The sequence below is a fragment of the Nothoprocta perdicaria genome, unplaced genomic scaffold (assembly GCF_003342845.1).
Source record: "Nothoprocta perdicaria isolate Ctin4 unplaced genomic scaffold, notPer1 scaffold_55, whole genome shotgun sequence".
Lineage (NCBI taxonomy): Eukaryota > Metazoa > Chordata > Aves > Tinamiformes > Tinamidae > Nothoprocta > Nothoprocta perdicaria.
The window spans coordinates 29,879-40,118 of NW_020455810.1; the positions used below are offsets into that span (position 1 = coordinate 29,879).

Genomic DNA, 10,240 nt, shown 5'->3' on the forward strand with positions numbered 1-10,240 from the left:
TGGAAAAGGAATTGACTTTCAAAACTACGCTTACCTCAGTAGGTTCTCCCCCCCCATTTGGAACCTTCTTTTTAAGCTTGGATACCTAAGTTAGATTATTCTCTATATATGGAATTAGCTATGCAGCAACTACTAAGCTTTAGGAGCTTTTAACATGCTCAAATTGGCATTAATAATAAATTTTTTTCTCTTGTCCTCATCACAGATTTATTGCATTATATGCTGCTGGTTTTGTCTGGGGGAACAGAAGTGCGCTGAGAGAAGAGATGACACTTCTGGCAAAGGAGCTCAAATTCTTCCCTGTGTTCTGCTAAGGCTTTCTGAAGTCGCCTATAGAGGAACCACTCTGGAGGCATAATACTTTTAAATTCATTTATGTGACTGCTTATCAGGAGCAGTATTAAGGTAAAGACAATATATGTTGGTGCCGAAGCTTCTGCCTTCACCCCTCTAAAGGCAGGTGCTGCCTCCTGCCCCGTGGGCTGCAGAGCTCTGCGCTGCGCTCTGCACCCCTGGTGCCGAGTACCCGGCCTGGTCCCCCTCCGGGGCACCGTGCTGCTGCCAGAGCAGATCTAAGGACACGGTGAATGTTTCCGAAAGGCTTTTGTAGCAGATGAGCTCGGGAAAGTTCAGGCTGTCTCTTAGTTGCTTCTGCTGGAAGCCACTCTGAAATGGTGCCTCCGGCGGCAGATCCTGCTCTAGGTGCTCCAGGTGACCCTGCGTGTGCAGGGGTTTGGACTAGATGACCTCTGAGGTCCCTTCCAACCTTAAGCATCCTATGATTCTCTGATCCCTCTTCGTTCTGCCAGTGGCCTGAGGATTTTAGGGAACCTTTCTGCTTCTTCAAGCCAGAAAAGAGTCCGAGTTGTCCATTAACCTTTGAGTGTTTGTACAATGATGTGGTAGACCCTTGGAAGTACATTTCTTTCAAAGCAGCAGGAACGCATTAATAACTATAATATTAGCTGAAGAATGGTTCATGCCTTAACTGTGCTGGTACTTATGACCCTGCAGTAATGTGTTTTACTGGAAGTTCTGTTGGGCAAGGTTGGTTTTAAAAGACGTGTGCTACAGGACAAATAATTAAATTAGAAAATACATTATTAATTAAGAGACATATTAACAGACTGGGGGCTAAATTTAATAATGTCTGTGTTGGAATTTAATAACATCCACGTATATTAATGCGGATATTGCATTGAGACATCACAGGACAGTGCTGGAGATCAATATTTGCCTATTCATTTGGGCCGTGATGATAGAGTGAATCCATTAAAAGCCACAGCTACAAATATTTTTAGATGTGGTACAATGTTGTCTGGAAGGTCAAAATGAAATGGATGATATTAAATGAAATTAATATCAACTAGTATTAGCTTGAATCATCTGGACATAAAACAGTCTACATATTGTAAGTGCTAAAATAATCTTTTCCAAGCAGTGAAACATTTGGTATGTAAAAAATGTGCATGCTATACACTGGGTTTTCATTTACAGCAATGAACTTCAGCTTTTATTGAAGCATTTAGAAGAAAGAAAAAAAAAGGACAAGTAATCTGTAGCCTCTTATTGTACAGGAGTGAAGGGAAATGTTAAATAGGCTTCCAGCTTTAGAAAACTTGCTATTAAATATTTCTATTTTAAAATTTAGTTAAATATCAACTGCTTAATGCGTCCTTATTAATAATGAACACTTAAAATGCCTTTTTTTTTTTTTTTTTTTTTTTTTTTTTTTTTTGTAGTTTAGACATTTCTTCCTGATATTCCAAGAATGAATGGTTTAAAAACAGCACTTGCCTTATGGGACTCTATCTTTTCTCTGAATGCATACAGCTGTCTGGCCTTTTTGGGACTAAGTTTCAGCAATTTGTTTTCCTTTTCTTCCTGCTGATGCTCTACTGTCCTTTGATTGTCTTCAGTTACCATGTCTGAGGGATGAGAGGCTCTCTGGTTACCTTTGTGCAGCTATTGAGTTCAGCAGTATTGCAAAGGCATAACTTGGCCGTCGCATATTTTTGCTGTAGTCAGTGTAGGAAAGGAAGAAGAAAGGACCAGATTGATTTAAAGATGTCTAGCTTAGCTGCAGAGATTCAAAGAAAAACTCGGAAAGTCGTCTAGTCCAAATTCCTCTTGAAGGCAAAGCAAGTTTAGCTTTGAAGTAGACTGGGTTGCTCCGAGTCTTCTCTGCTTGAGTTTTGACAGCCTTCAAGGGAGGAGAGTGAACAGCCTCTCTGGGCAGCCTGTTCCAGTGCTTACCCACGCTCACTGTGAAACCATCTCCACTTACACAGTGGTCATGTCCCCTGATTGCGACTTCTGACCATTGTCCCCTGTCTTTTTGCTGTGCAACCCTAAGTCTGTCCTCTCTGTAACTCCCCTCTGGGCACTGGCACACTGCAGGCAGATTCCTGCCTAGCCTTGTCTTTCCTAGCCTGACAAAACCACCGTTCAGCCCCTGTTCGTCTATCACATCATCCAGCGCCCAGATAATCTCAGTGGCCTCTCCCTAGGCTTGCCCTGAACCCTGTCCTCTTCCTCCAGGCGTTAACCACTCCCTCCCATTTGGATCCATCTTTCATTCCATTTTGTTGTTCAGGTTGTTTGGTGTCTTCATAGATAGTAAACAGCATCTGCTCCAGTGTCAGCTCTTGAGGAACACAGACTGCAAGGCCTGGCAGCCCAGTTAGTTCTGCACTGCCCTGTGGTGCTTCCAATCCCTGTCTCCTTAGTTTGGCTGCAGCTGTGCTGTGGAGACAGTTTCGTTAGTCATCTCCATTGCTCTCTCTTGGATCACAGCCAGTCTTTCACTGTAGATGGCAGGTTGGTCCGGCAGGTCCTGACCTTGACCAATCCATACTCACTGTTCTGAGTCAGGTTCTTGTTTTCAAGAAAATGGAGGATTTGCTCTATGAATTTGCAAGGGACTAGATGGTGGTTCTGTGGACATTCCTCCTTACTTTTTTGGAAGATGGATAGGTTTGCCCTCTTCCCATTGTCGGGAGATTCCTTCGACATTTTCATACAGAGCAGCTTCATGGTGATGTCAGACATCTCACATAGCACTGCTTGGAGCGTCCTGTCCCATTTCGCATTTGTCCAGTGTACAAAATTGTCCCTAATAGATTGGAAAGAATGACAGCTGGGAAGGCTGATCTTTTCACTGGCAGGCAGAATATCTTTTCTTAAAACTGACTGGAAGTCAATAGATGAACATTCCTAAATGTAGGACTAGTTAACCATTGAAATAAACCCTCAAGGAAACTGGCTGGTTATCTCATTCTTGAATTCCTCCAAGCAAAACTAGAATCTTTCTGAATTGTTTGTTGTTTGTCTCATCTTATACATGATTCTGATATTTAATTCTTTCTCTTGGTTAGGATCTATGAACATGCCTTTGTAATGGCCTCCTCAGGGAGAGCCAGTCCTAAGCAGTTCCTTTAGCTCTGATTTAATACTAGAAGGAATTGGAAGAGTATGAATACATGAACACAATAGTGGAAATTTATCTAATGGTATACAGAAAGAGAACCAGCAAGTTCCATTTTGAAAGAAGAAAAAAGAATTATTTCATCTCAGAAAGTATGAGATCAAGAGCAAAGTCCTTTAGTTAAAGGGCAGCACAGCCTGAGGGCTGTGCTGCCATCCAGAGGGACCTGGACAGACTGGAGGACTGGGCGGCGAGAAACCTCATGAGGTTCAACAGGGGCAAGTGCAGGGTCCTGCACTTGGGGAGGAATAACCCTGGACACCAGTACAGATTAGGGGTGGACCTGCTGGAGAGCAGTCCCGCAGAGAGGGACCTGGGTGTCATGGTGGACGACAAGTTGACCATGAGGCAGCAGTGTGCCCTGGTGGCCAAGAAGGCCAACGGGATCCTGGGGTGCATTAAGAAAAGCGTCTCCAGCAGGTCGAGGGAAGTGATCGTCCCCCTCTACTCAGCCCTGGTGAGGCCACATCTGGAGTACTGCGTCCAGTTCTGGGCTCCCCAGGACAAGAGGGATGTGGAGCTGCTGGAGAGAGTCCAGCGCAGGGCTACGAGGATGATCAGGGGCCTGGAACATCTGCCCTATGAGCAAAGGCTGAGAGATCTGGGCCTGTTCAGCCTGGAGAAGAGAAGGCTGAGGGGGGACCTGATCAGCGTGTATAAATACCTCAAGGGAGGCAGTGAGGAGGAGGGGGGCGGCCTCTTTTCAGTGGTGGACAGGGATAGGACTAGAGGAAATGGCTTCAAACTGAAGCATCGGAAGTTCCACAGGAACTTAAGGAAGCATTTCTTCACTGTGAGGGTGACAAAGCACTGGAACAGGCTGCCCAGAGAGGTTGTGGAGTCTCCTTCTTTGGAGATCTTTAAAACCCGCTTGGATGCAGCCCTGTGCCCCGTGCTCTAGGTGACCCTGCGTGAGCAGGGGGGTTGGACTCGATGACCTCTGAGGTCCCTTCCAACCTTCGGCATTCTGTGATTCTATGATTCTATGAAACTTGTTATGAGAAATAAATCCTTACATGAAATGTTTCCTATGCTTTTAGTGAACAGATGGGTAGTAATCGATTATGTTTACAATTGGAGCACTAAAGAAAATGTTGTCATTTTTCCCCTGCTAGACATTTATCTATTTAATTCTTTGACAGAACACGAGAAATGTAACTAAACATTTTGTTTTAATTAAAATGAAAGTAAATACATTAGTTGGGAAAACTGTGTTATGTTTACGCTCGGGGAAAAGAGCAAACATATGTGTCTGCCTTATTGTTTGTCACGATCTAGCACGAGGTTATTTCGTCTTGGCCTACAGAGCAAAACGTACTGATAGTCTTCATTTTTATTAATTTTAAATAATTCCAGTGTGAGCAGTAATAAGTAATTGGTACCAAAAAAGCACATCCTGAGAAGCATTCCAATAGTTCTGTTTTGTGTTTGTTTGTTTGGAATATAAATAAATGGCAGCTGGTGACATTTCCTAAGTGGGAGCCTGTTAGTTGGCTGGTAGAATTGCAGTGATTCTCCCAGTGAAAACAAGGCTAGCAAGAACCCCCGCTGTTTCTTGACTGTAGTTTCCAATGCTTACCTGACTATAGGAATACAAGAGGTGCCTCTTACTTGGTGATATCTGGCATCTGTCTCCACTGGCATTTTATAATCAGTAAAAACTTGCAGATTCCCTCCTGTGCTAAACAACAAACCTGGTACCAAGCCTGGTGCCACAGGACAGCAACGTGTACCGTGCCCATAAGGTAGCCCTTCAGCTCGGGAAGGTTCCCATGCGCTTCAGCTTTAGGGCTGCTCTTGAGCAGTGCAATATGCAGGCTTCAAGCTTGTTTTCTCATTTGGCACTTCTAAATGAAAATGCTGTCAATCTAAGCTTTCAGACTTCAGAAGTATCTAAGGAGCTTATCCTTTATTTCTCTTCTGCTCAGTTTCTTCCTCTTTCAGAAATCTGTTCAGCTTTATCCCGTTTCCTTCTCAAACCAGAAACTAGGTTAATCCACTTAATGGAAGTACTGGGGTTAGGTAATAATTGACTCTACAGCTCTGAACTAAATACCCACAAGCTTTAGGTGGCTCAGCAATTAAGGTCTCCTTAAACACTTGAGCAGTTTTCCAAATTCAGCTTTGGTCCTGTGCTTGTGCTTGATATAATTATGAAATAGTATTACTCCAAATATATTGGGAATTTGTGCCTTTCTGGCAAAGGAGGATAACAGTATCCAGAGCTGCTTTTGGAGGCTGGACCTGGTCCTGGGCAGCTTGCTGCTGTTTGAGCAGGAGGCTGCACGGAGTGACCTCCAGAGTTACCCCCACCCCTTCTGTGATTCCGTGACATGTCTAGTGCTCGTATTCCTGTTGTTAATCCTGCACATTTTTGCAAGAAGCACCGTGGTACGGAAAGAGAAGGCAGTATCACATGGGGAAATAATACAGGAGCAGGGAGGACTCTTTCCAAGTCCCAATAAAGATTCTCCTTTCTAAACTACACAAATATTTGAATCTTTCATTAACACAACTTTACTGTATTTTGGCATTGTACTTTCAGTGGAAAGAATATTCTCACTTCAACAGAAATCTTATTATCATATTGATACACTGTAGAATTCTCATTTATGATCACCAAACATGAGCCCACAAATTGCTGAGTCTAAGAGTGGTGATCTCTCTTAGTGTATTTTTCCCAGAAATCATGTCCTTTAGAAGGGCCTTATGAAAATATTTGTCTTTAGAATGACCCAGGACCTTTTGCTTGTTAGTATTTATGTAATTCTAATGCAAAAATACATTAAAGTTCCTGCTGTAGTGGGGAAGTACGCCGTACCTCCTTGTCTGTTGCAAGAGCCTTCAAATCCAATCAAAAACAATATTGAGAATTTGAAATCAGGCATCCTTGTGACCAACTGATGTATTATGTAAAAACAGAGTATCTAACTGACCATTGACAGCAACCCAGAGAGAATCCTGATCTGTAGGTGCTTAATATTAGCCTATGAACAAATTAGCATTTTGTTTAATAGTTTCAGAAGAATAGGAATAGTTTCCTCACCAGATTTAAGTTTGCAAAAATGCATTATACTTTATATAAACTTTATATAGTTATTGGGAAGCGTCTCGTTTTACAGGGGTCACAGTACATACAGTCAGGGCTATGTGTTTTCTTAGGAAGCTTCCCAGTTCAACACGGTTCTCGATGGAATGTGTTCTGCCACATGTACCAGGATGAAATCACACAGGAGAGGCAGGAAGCTCCTCCGCTGTCCGAGGCTGGCACTTCACTGCCTTCAGCTCAGCCTCCTTTCCTCTCTTGCCTTTGGTGTGCAGGGACATTGACTCGGAGACTGGAACGCCTCGCTCTCCTTAGGGCCCCTTGCCCCATTGCCAGGGCCTGTGTGGGTCCGGATTTCACGGTGACAGCTAGCTACGTGCCAGGCATTCCGTTGCTTTCTCCAAATCCAGCCCGGATGTGTTACCTGTCGCGCCGGGCAGTAGCAAAGGCAAATGACTGTCCTACCACAAGTTCTCTGTGACTGGCAACTGTTACTGGCATCGTACATCCAGCAACAGCTGTTGTTGTTTTATTAGAAAATGCTCCAGTGATGCTTGGTGTGGAAGGAGCCAAGGCAGTATCAGCAGCGCTGCCTTCCCCGCGTGATTCGGGTTTTATGGAATTTGCTAACCTCTATTAAAAATGTATTGTTTCTAGTCAACTATTTGAATTTTTTATAGTCAGTGTCGTGGCTCAAAGAGTATTCAGTGAGGCTGTATGCAAAATGAATTGTGTTAGCCCCATCCCCTCTGAACTTCTGTGCCAATTACCAGATTAAGTACTTTCCATAAAATATGTTCATACAAGAGGCACTCTCTGGCATCCGGACAGAGAGTCAATGAGGAGCGTGAGGATGGGTCAGCTGGTTGGGGGTTCATCCACTAGACAGACTTGAACATTTCTGTGTGGCCATTTTATATCAGAAAAAAAGGTGTTTTGATAAAAATGAAAATATCTACTGCTTTGATCCATTTCGGTGTGATTTTTTCTGTTATAAAAATCTAAGTAAGCTAGAAAAATATTTCTCAGATGGGTTGATGTCAAAATACATGGATTCTTGTACTCTCCTTGTCATATTTTACTTTTAAATTCTTTAGGACTGATTGGTAATTGCACTCATTGAAGTGTTTCTTAGATAATAGTTTCTAGAGACCTATCATAGTAGCTCATACACAAACTTTTGCAAAAATTCACTTCTGCACATGTTAATATTTGTGAAATATTTGTTAGTTTCTCTGTGCAGATAAAAGAATGTTTATGAAATAAAAAACTGAAATAGCAATGGGAGGAGGAATAATTGTTCTCAGACATATTGCTGTGACTGGCTCTTAGGCACTGCAGATGAGAACAAAAATAATGATTAAATGCAATTAAGCCTTTATCTTAAAAAAAAAAAAAAAAAAGAAAAAAAAAAAAAGAAAAAACACCAGCCAATTATACAGTTATTTGTTTTTAGGGATGGCAGTGTTATTTCTCTTTATGCATTAGGAAATTGATGGCATGCAATGGAAGCATCTTATTGTTAATACTGTCTCGCTTTAGGAAGGAAATACTGCTTTGTAACCAGATTTGTAGGACTGGAAAGTTTCTGCTGGAGGAGAGGGCTACCTGGTGCTGTTAGCAGGAACATGAGTCATGTCGGTAGCAACTAGTGAGATTCTTCTTGAAGTTTGAACAGAAATCCTTGGCAGCAATTGTGCTAACTTTTGACTGCACCTATTTGGGCTTAAGAAAAAGGAAGAGTCAGGCTGAAGGCTGAGCTGACATCATACTTGGGCATTGTTTTTATCTCAGAACCGTCTTAACCTTTCCTAATGTCTAAGGGTACAGAGAACTTGCAATCTATAAGCCACCTGGATTTTCTCATTACTTTACGACTGGTTCAATATTACCTAAATGATCAGTTCTCTAGCAGCTACCTGCAAGATGATCAATATATGTTTAGCATATTAAGCATCAACAGAGAGAGAGACCACTTTTGTAGGAATATTCTATAAATGATTAACTGTAGCTTTTAGATAGCAAAGAGAAATGCAACAGCAGCTAAAGATCACCTTTTTTAAAAAATCTGTAGATACTCAGTTGGCTTTATGGTAAAGCTTTATGTTCTACTTTGCAACTAGTCCATCTTCAGCATAGTTCTTAAGCATGTAGTAAAACCACAAGTTAGAACAGGCAAAACAAATAAATAAAAAAATCGGTACTCACTGTCACGATTTCTCAAGCACGGGGAAGGAATTTTTTGAATGAATCTGCAAAACATTGTGCTTTGAGGTAGTGTTAAACCCTGCACAAGTCTGCAGGACTCCTGCGGTAAATCCTGCCTGCAGAGTGGTGTCCTGCGCTATGCCCAGTTTTCCTTGGAGTTCTCTTGGCAATGCTGCCGCTGCAGTCCCAGGCAATAATTTTGTTTTGTGGAGCTTTTCACGGAGCTCTTTTTTGCCTTTTTTTTTTTATTTTTCTTTTTTTCCTGTAACAAATTTAAATTCTTTAGACAGTCAAAGTGATGAAAGGATCAGCCTAACATCAATAACTCCACATCTCAGTATTTAGTCTTAAAATATAGACTTAAAAGACAGAGTGCATGAGGCTATTTTTTCAAGCTGTCACCTTCTTCCTCGGAATGGTCTAATATTTGGAGAATGTTCAGAGTATCTGTAACCATTTTATTCCAGTTCAGCCCGCAATACTGCTCATGAATTCTCGACAGGAGCTTTTTGCTCCTGCCTGGGAGAAGTCTCTGTAGTAGGTATGTGTGCATATACATAGGTGTGTGCTTATATCTGTATAGTTAATCTAAGATGCTTTTCTGGAATATTAAGACTCCCCTCTGGTTGTTGTTGCATTGTACGACTTCCTGCAGAAGCAAATGAGTGATGAGTTTGGCTCTGAATATCTGTTGAATATTCATCGTTTTGCCTTCTACAGTGCAAATCACTGAAGAAGGCCTAAAATAAGTGGTTTGCTTTTTGGGTATGCCTCTGGGTTGGTCTGTAGGGCTTCTTTAGAGAATGCTTGAGAGTGGATTCTTTGTTCCACGCGGAATTGCATGGCCTCTTTCCCAGCAAAGGCGGAGGCCGCTTTCCTCCCCTCCGCGCTCCTGGCATCAGCCTCACCCGCGAGCGCTGAAAGGTCCTTCTGCAGGAGCCGGGTGAGACGGGTAAAAGCACCTGCGGGACAGAGAGCAGCCCGGCCCGGAGCTCGCCAAGGCAGCGGAGGCTCCTGGGGTGGGAAGGGGCCCGGGGCTCTTCCCTGGATCTAGGGCTCTTCCCTGGCGCGCCGACCCCTGCGGGCTGCGCTTGCCAGCCCCGGGGACGTGCCAAGAGCCAGAGCCACCGCGCTCTGCTGGGCTCCTTCCCCGAGCCTGCGTCTCCCAAAGTCAAACACCCTCCTGCCCTACTTGCTAAATATTTATGGCTTTTAACGTATACTGCTAGGAGCGGCTTTGTTTGAAAAGTTCCCGGGAAATTATCCTGCTCGTGATTCACGCGAGCCCAGGGCAGAGTTTGGTTCTCGCTGCCCCGTGCGCTCCAGCCGCTTCCCTTCCCGCTGTTTGGAAAGGCGGGCGGGCGGGCGGCATTCCCGGCTCCCTTCCTGGGGCGGGCAGCGTCGCCGTCCCCCGCCGCTGCCCCCGACGCCGCTCCCGTCCCGCTCCGCTCCGCTCTGCCGCCCGTGCGGGGCCGCGGCGGCCGCCCGTAGGGCCGGGG

The 10,240-nt window shown here is 43.8% G+C and overlaps 1 protein-coding gene across 2 annotated transcripts in view; it reads left to right on the plus strand.

The window, feature by feature from the left end:
- The first annotated feature begins 358 nt into the window (after positions 1-358).
- CDH18 (cadherin 18) overlaps positions 359-10,240 on the plus strand; it is a 227,731-nt gene continuing 217,849 nt past the window's right edge. For both annotated transcript variants that reach the window (XM_026048532.1, XM_026048535.1), the window contains exon 1: positions 359-405. The gene's annotated coding sequence lies outside the window, so the exon portion shown is untranslated. The remainder of the gene's footprint in view (positions 406-10,240) is intronic.